Source organism: Jaculus jaculus, chromosome 4 (genome assembly GCF_020740685.1).
Source record: "Jaculus jaculus isolate mJacJac1 chromosome 4, mJacJac1.mat.Y.cur, whole genome shotgun sequence".
Classification (NCBI taxonomy): Eukaryota; Metazoa; Chordata; class Mammalia; order Rodentia; family Dipodidae; genus Jaculus; species Jaculus jaculus.
In genome coordinates this window covers 33735721-33753487 of record NC_059105.1, presented here as the reverse complement: position 1 = coordinate 33753487, position 17767 = coordinate 33735721, and the positions used below count along the sequence as shown (strand labels likewise).

The 17767-nt window shown below is 44.5% G+C and overlaps 1 pseudogene; it reads left to right on the top strand.

Moving 5' to 3' along the window:
* The first annotated feature begins 8859 nt into the window (after positions 1-8859).
* On the top strand, positions 8860-9265 carry LOC101610403 (annotated as a pseudogene).
* The last annotated feature ends 8502 nt before the right edge of the window (positions 9266-17767 follow it).

Below are 17767 nucleotides of genomic sequence, written 5' to 3'. Positions count from 1 at the left end.
AGAAGTTACAAAGTTTTATCATGTTAAGTAATTATGCATAATTTTAAGTATTACCATTTTAATCATTTGCATAAATTATTTAATAGTATCTCCTAAAATTGTATTACCTATGATAATTTTTTTTCACATAATAATTTTGTTTAGAGGGTAAATCAATATTTGCCAGAAAACACTGGTACCTAGTATTAATAAAAATCTATGATAGCCGTGTGTGGTGACACATACCTTTAATCCCAGCACTCAGAAGGCCAAGATAGGAGCATCACTATGAGTTTGAGACCAGCCTGAGACTACACATTGAATTCCAGGTTAACCTTCACTAGAGTGAGACCCTACCTTAAAACACGAAACTAAGCTTGGTGTGGTGGCACAAATCTTTAATCCTAGCAGAGATAGGAGGATTGCTTTGAGTTCAAAGCCACCCTGAGTGAATTCCAGGTCAGCCTGGGCTACATTGAGACCTTACCTCTACCACACCCAACCCAAATAAAACCCCAAGCTAAACCAAAACAACGAACACACACACACACACACACACACACACACACACACACACACATACACACACACAGGGACACAGACACCTCTATGATAGCTCTTTTTGGCTTTTCTTTTTTTACAGAAAATATTTTATTTATATACTTATTTTGAGAGAGAGAGAGAGAAGGAAAGACGGCGAGCGAGTGAGAGAGAGAAAGAATAGACATGCCAGGGCCTCCAGCTAAGGTAAATGAACTCCAGATGCATGTGCTACCTTGTGCAGCTGGTTCATACTGGGGAATCAAACTTGGGCCCTTGGGCATCACAGACATGTGCCTTAACTGCTTAGCCATCTCTCCAGCCCATCTTTTCTTTTCTTTATTTTCCCCCATCTTTTCTTTAAAAAAAAAAAAAAAATTTAGAGCCAGGCATGGTGGTGCATGCTTTTAATCCCAGCACTTGGGAGGCAGAGGTAGGAGGATCACCATGAGTTCAAGGCCACCCTGAGACGACATAGTGAATTTCAGGTCAGCCTGGGCTAGAGCAAGACTCTACCTTGAGAAAAAAAAAAAATTTAGGGGCTGGAGAGATGGCTTAGAGGTTAAAGTGCTTGCCTGCAAAGCTGAAGGACCCAGGTTTGATTACCCAGGACCCATGTGAGACAGATGCACAAGGTGGCGCATGTGTCTGGAGTTTATTTGCAGTGGCAGGAGGCCCTGGCGCACCCATCTTCTCTATCTGCCTCTTCCTTTCTCCCTCCTTCCTTCTCTCTCCATCTTCTCTCAAATATATAAATAAACTATTTTTTTAAATTTAAAAAATATTTATCAGGGCTGGAGAGATGGCTTAGCGGTTAAGCGTTTGCCTGTGAAGCCCAAGGACCCTGGTTCGAGGCTCAATTCCCCAGTGTGAGACCAAATATAACCATTTTTTTTTTAAAAGGCCCAGGCCTGACTAGCTGGCCAATGTGCTGACCTTTTTTGCTCCTGTAAACTTTGCTTGCTTAATTGCTGCCTTTCCCCCTAAAGTTTCTGAGGAATCTTCACTTCAAGGACATTGCAGAAACACTCCACTGGGGGAGTGGGGGGGTGGGGGGAGCCCTCCGACCACCTGCTTAGATAAGAAACTGAGGAATCTCCACTTCAAGGACAATGGAGATGACTTCACCTGCCTGGAGTGCCCCTAGCTCCTGCCCCCAACTTTGCCCGCTGAAACCCCAAGCCAATCAGAACTGTTTAAATCAACCAATCATGTATCTATCTCCTACTTCTTTGTTTGAATTCCTATATGAACCCCTTCCCCCAAAAGAAAGGGGCTCTCTCCCTCACTACCGCTGTGCGGGACTGTGGGGACGGAGCCCAGGCCGAGGCTTGCAGAAAAAAAACCTGTTGCTTTTGCATTCGAGTGTCTTGGCTTCTGTGGCGGTTCTCTGGGTGACTCCGGGGTGACCGGAGGTCTTGGCTCCTGGTCAGAGGTCTTGGCACAACACCAGGACCCACATTAGCCAGATGCACAAGGGGGCACACATGTCTAGAGTTCATTTGCAGTGGCTGGAAGCCCTGGTGTGCCCATTCTCTGTTTCTCTCTGCCTCTTTCTCTTTCTGTCTGTCACTCTCAAATAAATAAATAAAAATTAAAAAGTACATTGAAAAATTATCATTTATTTGCAAGGAGAAAGAGAGAATGGTTAGGTATCCCAGAGCCTCCTGCCACTGCCAATGAACTCAAGAGGCATGTGCTACTTTGTGCACCTGGCTTTACATCAGTACTGGGGGTATCAAACTTGGCCCCCCTTTTGGCTTGTCACCTTTCCTGAACTTCTAGATCCCTACTCTGGAGAGACCCCTGTGGAGGGGGAGAAGGACCCCTATTCCCACTTGGACTCTCTCCCCTCCTGCCAGCCACGTGGCAGGAGCTCTCTGTACTTTCTCCTCTTTCCTTCCCAAATCTAGTAAAATCTAATTAAGTCTTAAAAAAAAAACAAAAAGGCTCATAGATAGTTGGCATGTCACCAATCACTATGTATTCTATACTGAAATATTGGGATTAAACACGAAAACCTTTTCTTTAAAAAATATTATTTATTTGCGAGAGAGAGGGGCAGATTAAAAGAGAGAGATTGGGTGCACCAGAGCCTGTAGCCACTGCAAACAAACTCCAGTTGCATGTGCCACTGTCTATGTACATCTGGTGTTACATGGGTACTGGGGAATTGAACCTGGGTCCTTAGGCTTTGCACTTTGTTAAGTGCCCTAACCACTGAGCAATCTCTCTAACCCATGAAAAGCCTTTTTAAAAAAAAATGTTTTCAGGGGCTAGAGAGATGGCTTAGCATTTAAGGTGCATGACTGGGAAGCCTAGGGACCCAAGTTTGATTCCCCAGTACCCATGTAAACCAGATACACAAGGTAGTGATGTGTCTGGAGTTCCTTTGCAGTGGCTAGAGGCCCTGGTGTACCTATTCTCTCTCTATGTGCATCTTTCTCTCTGTGTCTCTCTCTCTCAAGTAAATAAATAAAATATAAAAAAGTTTCTAACTGTAATTTAATTTTTTTTTTTTAAGGTAGCATTTTGCTCTTGCCCAGACTGACCTAGAATTCATTATGTAGTCTCAGGGTAGCATTGATTTTTTTTTTTTTTTTTTTTTTGCACAATCACAACAACAAAATCCCCCCCCAAAAAAGAAAAAAAAAATCAAAAAACCACCAAGATCCAAAACAAGAGGCCTATACAAATTAAGAAATATTTTTCAAATAAGACCCATCCTCCCTAAACAAGGACATATCCCCCTTCCCTTATTCCTACACAGGAGAGAATCTGAAATCATTTGTCTTTCTGCTTTAAGTATGATAAATTCTTGTGGTCTTTTTTTTTTTCCTCCAAGAAGTATTCTATTCACATATTTCAGGTCGTGAGTGAAGCTCACTTACGTAATCATCAGTCCCACTGAGATTTCTTCCTAACTGCAGATACACGTACCACCCTGATGAGTCACAGTTCATAAAATGTAACATCTGTGAAGAGTAATAAACATGCAGTGCCCCAAACAGCTACAGAACTTTAAAAATAACAGACTCTCTACCTTCCAGCCAGTTCTTCCTATGTCAGTTGCAGAGTTAGAACAAACAAATAAACAAACAAAAAAGAACACACACACATTTTCTTTTCTTTTTAGTACTGAGAAAAAGAAAAGGAAGGAGTGAAAAAAAGAGACAATGAGAGGGCTGACGGAAGAAAAGATCCTGGTTCAATACTACAATAGATGACATATTTTAAGAGGCCTTTGAATCTTTTTTTGTTTGTTTGTTTGTGGTAGGGTCTCACTGTAGCCCAGGCTGACCTGGAATTCACTCTGGAGTCTCAGGGTGGCCTCAAACTCATGGTGATCCTCTGACCTCTGCCTATGGAGTGCTGGGATTAAAGGCCTGTGCCACTATGCCTGGCTTGGAGGCTTTTCTAAGAAAAAAAAATTTTTTTGAGAGACAGAGAGAAAGGGAGAGAGAGAAAGCAAGATAATTGGGTGTGCCAGGGCCTCCAGCTACTGCAAACCAACTCCAATTGCATGTGCCACCTTCACTTTGTGTGTCTAGCTTTATATGTATACTGGGGAATTGAACCCAGGTCTTTTGGCTTTGCAGGCAAGCTCCTTAACCACCTAGCTAGCTCCCCAGCCCTTAAGAGGTCTTTGTTATGGCATCTCTTGCATTTACTTATGATCTCAGCAGGGGTAGAATTGAAACAGCAGAAACCACCTCTGAATCCTCTTGAAAGATTGGTTTGGAAAGTTCATTTTGTACACAAATGGCGTATAGTGGTAACAGTAGAGTAAATCTGTTTATTTAATATCTTTCTTTCAGATTTGACATTATAGTCAGCTCCACGTTAGAGGAATGAACACACAAACAAAGCACAGTTTATGAGGGGCAAGGGATTTATTTCAAGCTTACTGATTCAGGGAAGGTTCTATAAAGAATGGTAGAAGAGGGCTGGAGAGATGGCTTAGCGGTTAAGCACTTGCCTATGAAGCCTAAGGACCCTGGTTCAAGGCTTGATTCCCCAGGACCCATGTTAGCCAGATGCACAAGGGGCACATGCATCTGGAGTTCATTTGCAGTAGCTGGAGGCCCTGCCATGCCCATTCTCTCTCTGTATCTGCTTCTTTCTCTCTGTCTGTCTCTCAAATAAATAAGTAAAAATTAAAAAAAAAAAAAAAAAAGAATGGTGGAAGAAAGCTCTGGGGAAGCTGCAACAGGTGGATCCCTGGGGCTCACTGGGCAGTTGGTCTAGGCTACTTCAGGTTCAATGGACAGTGTTGTCCTCTTGCCTACACCCTCCCACACCCACGGACACACACATATGTACCCTCACACAATGAACAAACTCATACACATGCACACTAAGAAAGAGTGAAATAGCTGAAGAGATAGGCTTAGAGGTTAAGGTACTTGCCTGAGAAGCCTAAGGACCCAGGTTCGGTTCTCCAGTACCCATGTAAGCCAGATGAACATGGTGGAGTATACGTCTGGAGTTCAGTACAGTGGCTAGAGACCCTGGTGCACCCATATTCTCCCTCCCTCCCTCTCTCTCTCTCTCTCTCTCTCTGTAAATAATGATAATAATAATAATTAAAAAATAAAATGTTAAAAAAATTAAAAAGTAAATGCCAAAAACCAAGTTAAAAAATAAAAAGAATGGTGGAAGAAGCTGGCTCCCATTCATAAATCCAAGCAGCGTGGCACCACCAAACAGCCATTCAAAACCTCTCTGCCTACCTTTAGGCTGGAATTCAGATCCACCACCACCGACACCCCTACACCACAGGAGTGTGCTAACATTGAAGCTGCCAACTCAGCTTTAATAAACGGCCTGAGTCTATGGGGCGGACATTCAAACTACCGCAGATGTCAGCCATCTTGTCCCCAAAGAAAAGCTCTAGATTTGAGAAAAATGAACCTGGATCTTCTAAAGATCATGAAGTGTGGTGCTTCATAGAACGATGGGAGTCAACACAACCCCTGTAGTACCAAATGTTAGCTGAAAAGGCAAGGGCATCACCCACTACTCAAGTTCAAGAAAATGTCTTAGAATCTACCCAAGAAACAGCAAATCTTCAATGAAACATAACCCAAGTAGTTTCTTTCATGACAAGAAACTTCACAGGAATTCAGGAATCAAATTACCCAATACAATTTAGTTTTTAATTTTTTCTGACTTATTTTTATTTATTTATTTATTAGAGAGATAGAGAGAGAGAATGGGCGTACCAGGGACTCTAGCCACTGCAAACAAACTCCAGACGCATGTGCCACCATGTGTATCTAGCTTATGTGGGACCTGGAAAACCCAACCTGAGTCCTTAAGCTTCGCAGGCAAGTGCCTTAACCACTAAGCCATCTCTCCAGCCCCTTTATTTTTTGAGGTAGGATCTCACTCTAGCGCAGGAGGAGTTGGAATTCACTCTTTAGTCTCAAGGTGGCCTCAAATTTATAGCAATCCTCCTACCTCAGCCTCCACAGTGCTGGGATTAAAGGCATGCACCACCAGTGCTGGCATTTTTTTTTTTTTTTTCTTTTTCAAGGTAAAGTCTCATTCTAGCTCAGGCTGGTCTGGAATTCACTATGGAGTTTCAGGGTGACCTCAAACTCATGGTGATCCTCCTACCTCTACCTCCCAAGTGCTGGGATTAAGTGCGCCACCAGGCCCAGCGTTGTTATTTCTTAAGAGAGGGTCTCAAGTAGACTAGCTCACTATGTAACTGAGGATGATCTTGAACATCTAATCCTCCTGTCCTGACCTTCAGAGTGCTGTATAAACCACAACACCTGGCTTTATGTGGTGCTGGGAATTGAACTCTGGGCTGCAGACATGCTAAACTGGTACTTTACCAACAAACTGAATCCTACACCCAGTGCAATTCATTTACTTTGGGTCTCACTGTAGCCCGGGCTGACCTGGAATTCACTATGTAGTCGCAGGGTGACCTTGAACTCATAGTAATCCTCCTACCTCTGCCTCCCAAGTGCTGGGATTAAATAGGTGTGCATCACCACGCCTGGCTCAATTTATTTACTTTTTAGTTTATTTTTGTTTTTCAAGGTAGGGGCTCACTCTAGCCCAGGCTGACTTCGAACTCACTCTGTAGTCCCAGGCTGGCCACACACTCACAGTGAACTTCCTGTCTCTGCCTTCTGAGTGCTATGTTTAAAGGTGTGAGCCACCGTGCCTGGATTAGCACAATTTATTTTTAAAGATTCTACTTTAGAACACTTTCCTAGACATTTCTATCCATTACAGATTTTTCTCAGAGGCATTGAAAGACAGAAAAATCATCTGGTTTTCTGAAACCAGATTGAATAACCCACGTGCTATCTTAGAAAAGCAAGCAAAGCAAACCCCCGCAACTGAAAAGATCATCTTTTAAAACACAGATGAGTACTCCTAATAATGGCAGTTGCAGGCACATTGTGTTGAAGACACTTTGGTTTTGCTTGCATTCAAGACAGTTATGAATAGAAAATTAGAATGGTCATAAAATCATTTCCTTAAAAGCAATCTAACTCCACCATACTAACCTGGAAAATGGGGAGACAGGCAGTGCCCAGAAGATTCTGTGGAACTTCCTGTTTTATTTTCCTTTGAGAATTCTCTTATGGAGCAACCCCAGTGTGGAACTTCATGCTGCAGGACAAAAGGAAAGCATCCTCTCAGACAGGTTTTCCTAGCTGATAAGGTGCTTGGTCAGCAATTCCAGACCCTGAAGTGTTGCAGACGCACACAGAGGACACTGCCCCAGAACGAGGGACTGGCCATGGCCTGGAGCCTTCGCTGGCCAGGAAGGCCCGCCCCACCAGGATGCTGCACCCTGAGCGCGCTGCTCTGGGAGATAATGTTTACTCTAGGAGGCCTGAAGTTGGGACAAAATTGAAAAGACAAAGTCACGCTGGTGCTTTGGGAAGATGCAAAGTTTGAGGAGATGGAACTGAAATCATTGAAATGCTTGTCTTGAGGATGGCTGGCTGATCAAGATGACACTGAGCCAACTCTTCCAAACTAGATGAAGCGATGAGTGAAGGAGCCTACAGGGGCCGGGCGTGGGGGCCCCCCGCGCCTTTAATCCCAGCAGAAGTGGGAGGATCGCTGTGAGTCTGAGGTCATCCTGAGACAGCAACAGAGAATTCCAGGTCAGCCTGGACTAGAGTGAGACCCTACCTGGAAAAACCAAAAACCGCCCCCCCCCACACACACACACAAAGAGCTGATGAGAAATACATAAAGTCTGTGAGGAGTCACACAGTGTACCTAAATAAACTAGTGTGAGGTAACTTCCTCCAGCAAAGCTCTCTTAAATAAGTAGATTGGTAGCAATATTGACTAAAAAGTGATGTTCAGTGTTGCTGCTGGAAGAAAATCCCTATCAACTTCCTGATGATTGCAGATAAACACAATAATGCCTTAGACTAGGTATGAATTCTGATTGCTCAGAATTCATGACTTATCTATAGTAAATAGTGCTTATAAGACCTGTACAGGGCCAGTGAGATGGCCCTGTGGATAAAGTGCTTGTTGTACAAACTCCAGCACCTAGGTTCAGATCCCCAGACCCTCACACAGCCACATGCTATGGAACGCTTCTACAATCCCAGTGTGCCCAAGGTAAAAAGGACAGTGAACACACACATACAAACATGCACCAAATAAGTGAAAGTAAAAAATACAAAAAATTAATATATAGGTAGAGTTACAGCATAGTGGCGGGGGTGGGGGGAGGAATGATCTAAGTGGGATCAGGGAAAGGGATGGAAAAGAGGAGGGTTAATCAAAACTTAAGATGCTGGGCTGGAGAGATGGCTCAGAGATTAAGGCACTTGCCTGCAAAGCCTAGCGATCCAGGTTCAATTCCCCATTACCCATTTAAAGCCAGCTACACAAAGTGGCACATGCATCTGGAGTATGGCTCATTCTCCTGTCTCTCTATGCTTGCAAAAAAATAAATAAATAAAATTAAGTTACTTTGAATAAACCATAAGGAAACCTTCTTTGCTAGCCAATAATCTGTGTGTTAAAAAGGAAGGAAGGGGGGCTGGAGAGATGGCTTAGCGGTTAAGCGCTTGCCTGTGAAGCCTAAGGACCCCCGTTCGAGGCTTGGTTCCCCAGGTCCCACGTTAGCCAGATGCACAAGGGGGCGCATGCGTCTGGAGTTCGTTTGCAGAGGCTGGAAGCCCTGGCACGCCCATTCTCTCTCTCTCCCTCTATCTGTCTTTCTCTCTGTCTCTGTCGCTCTCAAATAAATAAATAAAAAATTTAAAAAAAAAAAAAAAGGAAGGAAGGGGAAGTTTTAGCCAAGCTGCAGAGGTTGTCACTGGCTTTCCAAGCTTCACCATGCTTCCCAAGGATGACAAGAAGAAGAAAGATGGCCAAGAAAGACAAAGACCCAGTCAATGAGTCTGGGGGCAAGGCCAAAAAGAAGAAGTGGTCCAGAGGCAAAGTTTGGGACAGGCTCAACAACCTCGTCCTGTTTGGCAAAGCTACTTACCACAAATTCTGTAAGGAAGTTCCCAACAATAAGCCTATTACCCCTGCTGTGGTCTCTGAGAGATTGAAGACCAGTGTTTCCCTGGCCAGGGCAGCCCTTCAGGAGCTCCTTAGTAAAGGACTTTTCAAGTTGGTTTCAAAGCACAGAGCTCAAGTGATTTATACCAGAAATAGCAAAGGTGGAGATGCCCCCAGTGCTGGTGAAGATGCAGGAACAGGTTCAACTCAACTGACTGCACATTTGGAAAAATAAAATTTATTAAGTCAAAGAAAAAAAGAAAAGGAAGGAATAAAGGGGCTGGAGAAATGGTTTAGTGGATAAGACACTTGGCTGCAAAGTCTAATAGCCCCTGTTTGATTCCCCAGCACCCACATAAAGCCAGATGCATAAAGTGGTGCGTTTGCAGTGGTCAGAGGCCCTGGTGGGCCCTTCCTTCCTTCCTTCCTTCCTTCCTTCCTTCCTTCCTTCCTTCCTTCCTTCCCTTCTTTCTTTCTTTCTTTCTTTTTTTGTTCTTTCTTTCTATCTCTCTCTGCTTGAACGTATTTTTAAAAAATTTGTTTTTTAATTTTTATTTCTATTTGAGAGTGACAAAGAATGGGCGCACCAGGGCTTCCAGCCACTGCGAATGAACTCCAGATGCCTGTACCACCTTGTGCATCTGGTTTATGTGGGTCCTGGGGAATTGAGCCTTGAACCCGGGTCCTTAGTCTTCACAAGCAAATTCTTAACCGCTAAGACATCTCTCCAGCCCTGAACATATTTTTTTTTCAAGATAGGTTTTCACTCTGGTCCAGGCTGACCTGGAATTCACTATGTCACTGGCTTTGAACTACGACCTATCTCTGCTCTCCCCGTGCTGGGATTAAGCAACTATTTTGTTTGTTTGTTTTTATTTATTTGAGAGAGAGAGAGAGAGAGAGGAAGGAAGGAAGGAAGGAAGGAAGGAAGGAAGGAAGGAAGGAAGGAAGGAAGGGAGGGAGGGAGGGAGGGAGGGAGGGAGGAAGGAAGAAAGAAAGATAAGAGGCAGATAGGGAGAGAGAATGGGTGTGCCAGGGCGTCCAGCTGTTGCAAACAAATTCCAGATGCATGCACCACCCTGTGCGCATGTGGCTTATCTGGGCCCAGGGAAATCAAACCTGGGTCCTTTGGCTTTGTAAGCAAGTGTCTTAATCTCTAAGCCATCTCTCAAGCCTTCTGCTTGCAAATAAATAAATAAGAACATTAAAAAAAAAGGAAGGAAAGAAGAAAGGATGGAAGGGAGGAAGGGGCTGGAGAGATGGCTCAGTGATTAAGGTGCTTGTCTGTAAAGCCTGATTGCTTCTGTTGAGTTCCTCAGTACCCACATAAAGGCAGATGCACAAAGTGGCATGTGCATCTGGAGTGCAGCTGCAAAAGGCCCTGGGATGCCTATTCTCTTTCTTTCCCCCTCTCTCTCTCCTTGGAAATAAATAATAATATTAAGCTTGGTGTGGTGGCCCACACCTTTAACCCCAGTTCTTGGAAGGCAGAGGTAGGAGGATCACCATGAGTTCGAGACCAGCCTGGGACTATAGAGTGAGTTGCAGGTCAGCCTGAGATAGCCTACCTCAGAAAAATAAATGAAAAAAAACAAAAACAAAAACAAAAACAAATAAAAAGAAAGGGAGAGTTTGGGCAGAAGTATTTTATGGAGGTGCTTTTCCGTATGGGATAGGGCATTGGGTCACCCAAGTCAGAAGTCAATTAGGAAAGAAAATCACGTTTGGCTCCAGAGGCAGAGGTAGCAGGATCACTGTGAGTTCAAGGTCACCCTGAGACTACATAGTCAATTCCAGGTCAGCCTGAGCTAGAGAGAGACCCTACCTCAAACCTCCCTCCTCACCCACCGCCAAAAAAAAAAAAAGAAAGAAAGAAAGAAAAAGAAAATCACGTTTGGCTCGAGACCTTGGTCTCAGCCTGTCATCGGGTCACGTGGTCACGGCTGCCAAGGCCCCGCCCCAAGCCCACCCACCGCACCCAGTAGGGTACCTGCGCGCTAGGTCGCCACGTTCCACTGTGCCAAGTGCCACCTCCACAACTCACCCTTTGAATTAAACTTTTTTTGGGGGGTGGGGGATGGAGCGTGGGGAGCGGAGACAAGGTCTCTATGTAGTCCAGGCTAGTCTCGAACTGGCAGCCATCCTCCTGTCATAACTTCTCCAGTACTAGAATTACATTTATACGCCCGGGGCTTCCAGGAGATCTAGGCACAACCTGTTTCTGCTTTTTTGCAGTCAGGACATGGGTCTCCACACCCCTACCTGGGCCGGTTCACCCCTCCTTAGGCCAACTGGAGGTCACCCTATGGATGCTGAACTTAGTGAGGTCACCCGATGGGCACAGCGCGCTACAAATCCAGGACTCGTGGACTCACGCGATCCTCCTGCCTCAGCCTCGGAGTAGCCGGGGCTGCAGGTGCGCGCCACCGCGCGGGGCTGCCCTCCACGATCTACTCATCGCTAACCCCGAAAACTGAGGGGCGGGCTAGGGAGTGATCCAATGGCTGATGGCCAATGACTTAGTCCACATCCAGACCAATCCTCCAACTTCCGGGTTGGGGACACGTGGAGGTCCAGACGTAGAATGGCGACTGCTTCCCAAGGCCTCTCCAGCAGCGCGACCTCGCGATGTAGCCCACCTAGTACGGAGACCCGGAATCCCGTAAGTAAACTTTTCTGCTGACTACCCGTTTCGGCCCTCTAGAAACCGAGGGGTTATCGTGGGAACCCCGGATCCACAAGGGGTCACACGCACGAGGGGTAACCACTCTGTCTTGGGCGACTGAGGCCTGAATCTGTGGGATCTGGGCCATCTCCAGGTAGTCAGGATCACAGGAATTCGGTTTCTGGCTTTACGAGGGTACTAAAGAATCAAACCCGGATTCCAAGGCTTTGCGGGTAAGCACCTTAATCCATGAGCCATCTTTACAGCCTTCATTTCTTGTTATGCATATCAGTACAGCATCTTTTTATAATAGTTTTTATTTATTTATTTATTTGAGAGAGAGAGAGAGAGAGAGAGAGAGAGAGAAAGTATGGGTGCGCCAGGGCCTCCAGCCACTGCAAACGAACTGCAGATGTGTGTGCCACCTTGTGATTCTAGCTTACGGAGGTCCTAGGGAATTGAACTGAGGTCCTTAGGCTTTGCCAGCAAGTGCCTTAACGGCTAAGCCATCTCTCTATCCCTCTTAGCAGCTTTTGATGGCTTCACTGATCCACCGTAATCCAGCTGAGCAGATTTTACTAAAAAACAAACTAAAAACAAACAAAAAAGCTAGAAAGCACATTCTACTTTTAAAATTATTTAGTGTGTGTGTGTGGGGGGAGGCACACCAGGGTCTTTTCCTTCTGCAAAGGACCACATATGCCATTTTGGGTCCAGCTTTATGTGAGTGTTGGGGAATTGAACCCAAGCCAGCAGGCTTTGCAAACAAGTTCTACTGCTGAGCCATCTGTAGTCCCAAAACAATTTTTTTTTTTTTTCGAGGTAAGGGTCTCACTGTAGCCCAGGCTGACCTGGAATTCACTATGGAGTCTCCGGGTGGCCTCGAACTCACTGCAATCCTCCTACCTCTGCCTCCCCAAGTGCTGGCATTAAAGGCAGGCGCCACCACGCCTGGCCCAAAACAATTTTTTAAAATCAAGTTTTTAGCAGGGTGGAGTGGTGTGCGCCTTTAATCCCAGCACTCGGGAGAGAGAGATAGGAGGCTCACCATGAGTTTGAATTCAACCTGAGACTGCATAGTGAATTCCAGGTCAGCCTGGGCTAGAGCTAGACCCTACCTCAAAAAACAAAAACAAAAACAAAACAAAACAAAAATCAAGCTTTTACTTTTTTTTTTTTTTTAGAAATCGTTCAGTTTATTTAAATTGTTAAGTAGAATATGAACCCGAATTTGTAGCTAGTACCAGAGAATGGACTTAACTGTTGGTGTTTAATGAGAACAGCTTCTACATAGGATCCCAAGAGACTTACAGAAGAGGGGCAAAGCCCTAATATTAAGCAAATAAAACTCATGTTTCAAACAGATTATACAAAAGTTGATTTATACTCCATTTTTCCCTTTTTTGAGATTTAGAAAGTGCAGACTTAACAAAAGGTAGCCATACCCTTTCTATGTACAATGCCGATTAGAATTAGTAACAACAAAACTGTCAGTCTGTTAGCCATGAAGTCCAGTGTTTAGCTCTCAAACCTTAAGTCACGGAATTGAATAAGGATTAAAGAGGGTTAAAAGGGAAAAAGCTACTGCCATATTCCAAATACAGGGATCAAGCTTTTACTTAATTATGAAACAAATGAATGTGAATCTTCTTGTAAACGTTTTAAGAAAAAAGTTAAATGGCTAGATAGTCTATATAGTCATTTTATTTTCTCCCTGTTTTGGGGAGATATAATAATTTTATTTTTTTTTAAATATTTTTGTTCATTTTTATTTATTTGAGAGTGACAGAGACAGAAAGAGGCAGAGAGAGAGAGAAAGAGAGAGGAGAGTTGGGTGCGCCAGGGCCTCCAGCCACTGCAAACGAACTCCAGACGCATGTGGCCCCTTGTGCATCTGGCTAACATGGGTCCTGGAGAATGGAGCCTCGAACCTGGGTCCTTAGGCTTCACAGGCAAGCGCTTAACCGCTAAGCCATTTCTCCAGCCCGAGATATAATAATTTTATAGAGAAATCTAAAAACACCAGTTTTGGGGTTTTTTTTGGCGGGGGGGGGGGTGTTTTTTAAGATAAGGCTCCTGTAGCCCAGGTAGGCTCAAACTCCTAGCTCTCCTGCCTACACATTTGGTAATAGTCCAAATATCCTGAGTCCTTAAGTATGATACCGTGCTAAAACTTCACGTGCATTTTCAGTTAATTCTCTCAGCAGTGCTGGGAGGAGTTTCTGTTATCTGTGTGACTAAGTGAGGATGGGCAATTGGCTCAGTGTCTGGGTGGCGGTGATTTCAGAGCTGTCTTTTTCACCCACACAGGCTCCGTGCAGCGACCATCTGTTAAGGTGTTTATCCCCATTACTGGACTGAGAAAGCCTAATGAACTCCTTTTACTCATCCGAGCTACAGCACTGAACAGGAGACTAATAGGCACTCAGTCAATTTTGAGTAAATGTAGCAGCAAACACTTTCTCGGACATCAAAAATATAGCGTGGGGGGCTGGGAGATGACTTGGTGGTTAAAGGTGTGTGCTTGTCGGCAAAGCTTGCCATCCGGGGTTCCACTCCCCAGTACTCATGTGAAGCCAGATGCACAAAGTGAGGGGCAAGAGGTCTTTGTGCACCCATTTTTTTTCTCTCTGTTTTTTATTTTTTGATTTTTTCGAGGTAGGGTCTCACTCTAGCCCAAGAATTCACTATGTAGCCTCAGGGTGGCCTCAAACTCAATGGTGATCCTCCTACCTCTGCTTCCCAAGTACTAAGATTAAAGGCGTACACTACCATGCCCGGCTCTCTCTGTTTCGAATAAGTAAATAAAAATTTTAAAAGAAGTATATCATGGGGGTTGGAGAGATGGCTCAGCAGTTAAAGAGGCATTGCTTGCAAAACCTACTGGTCCAGGTTTTCTTTGTCAGTACCCATGTAAAACCAGATGCAAAAAGTGGTGCGTGTGTCTGAAATTTGCAGCAGCAAAAGGCCCTGGCACACTCATTCTCCTTCTCTCTCTATCCCCCCCCCTGCCCCCGCTTACAAATAACTAAATAAAATATTTTAAAAGTATATGAAGAGGGGCTGGAGGGATGGCTCAGTGGTTAAGATATTTGCCTGCAAAGCCAAAGGACCCAGGTTTGATTCCCAGGATCTGTGTAAGGCCGATGCATAAGGGGGTACATGTATCTGGAGTTTGTTTGCACTGGCTAGAGGCCTTGGCACACCCATCCCCCCCCCCTTTCTGCCTCTCTCTCTCTCATTTCTCTTTTTTGAGCTAGAGTCTCATTGTACCCCAGGCTGACCTGGAATTCACTACCTAGTTTCAGGGTGGCCTTGAATTCATGGCGATCCTCCTACCTCTGCCTCCCAAATTCTGAGATTAAAGGCATGTGCCACCATGCTTGGCTTCTCTCTCTCTGTCAAATAAATAAAATAAAATATTTAACCCAGTGTTTACAAAAAAACAAACCAAACACACACACACATACACACACAAAATCAGAAAATTAGCAGGTCAGGGAGTGACCCTGGACATCACTGTGAGCCCTCAGGAGATGCTTTGTTTTCACAGCAGCACCGTGGCCTCTCCTTACTGAGGTCCCCCTGTGTTCAACTTTGCCAGATAGATGCTTTCTTCATTCCATCTGGCTTGTAACTTTGACACCTAGAAATTACCTTTTGTTTGGGGCGTTCCAGGCATACCTATCTCACTCACAATTGGTGGGATTGGAATCCTTTCGGACTCTACTCCAGACTTCACTTTCAAACTCAAAGCAGCCTGCTCGTATTATTACGTTGGCTCGGTGTGCATCACTGTTCCACTACCTGGCTTAGTTAAATTCTGAAGTACTCATGAAGGCAGCAACGCTGAGATTACAGGGTTCAAGGATGTAAGAAAGACACTGTACTGGAGAGTTGCATAGATGTGGCTTCCCTTGAGGGCAGTACTCAGCTGGGTTGTGAAGAATAGCCTGGCGGCCATGTTGGTGCACTCTTGTAATCCCGGCACTTGGGAGGTAGAGGCAGGAAGATCAGGAGTTCTAGCTCTCCCTTCGCTACATAGAAAGTTCAAGGCCAATGTGGGCTACATGAAGCCTCTAAAAGATTTGTTGTTGTTGTTTTTTAGTTTTTGTTTTTGTTTTTTCTAGGTGGGGTCTTGCTGTAGCCCAGGCTGAGTTGGAATATAGTCTCAGGGCGGCCTCAAACTCACAATCCTCCTACCTCTGTCCCTGGAGTGCTGGGATTGAAGGTCTGTGCCATCACAGCATGCCCAGCTTTTTTTTTTTTTCTTTTTTTTCTAAGCACAGTGAAAAACATAAAATCCTGTGAATACTTTTTTTTCTCTGAAACTTTAAATTTTGGGGTGGGATGTGGCTTAGTTGGTAGAGTGCTTACCTAGCACACAGGCAGCTCTTGGTTCGCCCCCCAGACTCACAGAAACTTGATGTGGTAGTGGCCACCTCTAAGCCCAGCACTAGGGAGCTAGAAGTGGGTTGGAGAATGGCTTAGCCACTAAGACGCTTGCTGCAGTGCCTCACGACCCACATTGAATTCCCCTGTACCCTGCAGTGCCTCTCTCCCTATCTGCCTCTTTCTCTCTCTCTCTCTCTCAACTAACTAACTAAACAAATCCAAACGGGGCTGAGACAGTGGCTCAGCAGTTAAAGGCACTTGCTTGCCAAGCTTGCTGGCCTTCTAATTCCCCAGGCACCCATGTAAAGTCAGACAAGCATTTGTTTGCAGTGACAAGAGAGCCTGATCTACTCATATACACACAAATGACATAAAAAAGAAATAAACCTACAATTTTCTGTGGTGACAGTGAATATATTTAGAGTTTTTACTTAAGATTCACTAACATATGCACACTGGCTGGTACATTTCCCATTGCCAATATGCTGGCCCAATAAATACATCACACCTGAGAATTTTCTTTAAAACAAACAAACAAACAACATCCTTTTTTTTGTGTGTGTGTGTCAGCACAAGACCCTTTACTATGCCGTCTGGAAAAACCATACAAATAAATGCATAAGTGATACATAGGGGATGGCTTCGCCTTGGTAAGTAAGAACACATCTTTATCTGTGGGAGGTTGAGTCTAGGCCCCTGTGGATATCAAAAACTATGAACACTCAAGTCCTTTACAGTCCTTCCTTGCCAAACATGCTCTGGAGGAAGGTCAGTTTAGCTAAAGGGACGGGAAGAATATTAGCTAAATGTACTCCTACAAAACCTAAAAGAAAAGAAAAGGCAGCAAAAGGGCCTAGATCTTCAAACAAAAACGTGAAAGCAGGAGAGAAAAGGAAAGCAAGGGAAAAACAGGCTTGAATAGCTAATGAGCAAATGAGGGCTTATTTACAGCAAATGGAGAAACTCAAAATGAGAGGCCATTTCTCACGAAGCAGGAGGAAGGCGGCCAGGTCTTTTTAACACCACACACCCTGTCCTCCTCCTTATCAGCGGTTCCAGTCTCCCTTCTCTCCCTTCTGATACAACCAAAGGCATATGTGCATCTGCTATTGTGTAAATGTACAACCAGTAGCTCTGGAAACATTTAACACAGAGGGAATCTGGCCTCACCCTATTTGGAAAGGCATAATCATTTCTTGGTTTGGGCTTTTTGCTTTCTGTTTCTTCTTATTATTTTTAGTATAACCAGAAAATAGCAGGATATTGAATTATAGGAGGCTTTTTAGTACCTTGCTGGAGGGGGGGGACGTCTGTTTACTTACCACTGCCTGTACATTGGGAAATAGACGTGGTGGTACATTTTCTACCCCTGTTATATTGAGTTGCTGGATTTTTTAAAAAAAATTATACTTTTATTTATTTATTTGCAAGCGGTGGGGGTAGGGAGTGTGAGAGAATGGACACACCAGGGCAGGGCCTATAGCCTTTGTAAACAAACTCCAGATCCACATGCCGCTGTTCATCTGGCTTTATGTGGGTACTGGGGAATCGAACCTGGGTTGTTAGGCCTTGCATGCAAGTGCCTTAATTGCTAAGCCATCTCTCAAGCCCAATTTGTTGGATTTTGTTTGTTTCCAGGCTGACCTGGAATTTCCTATATAGTTTCAGGGTGGCCTT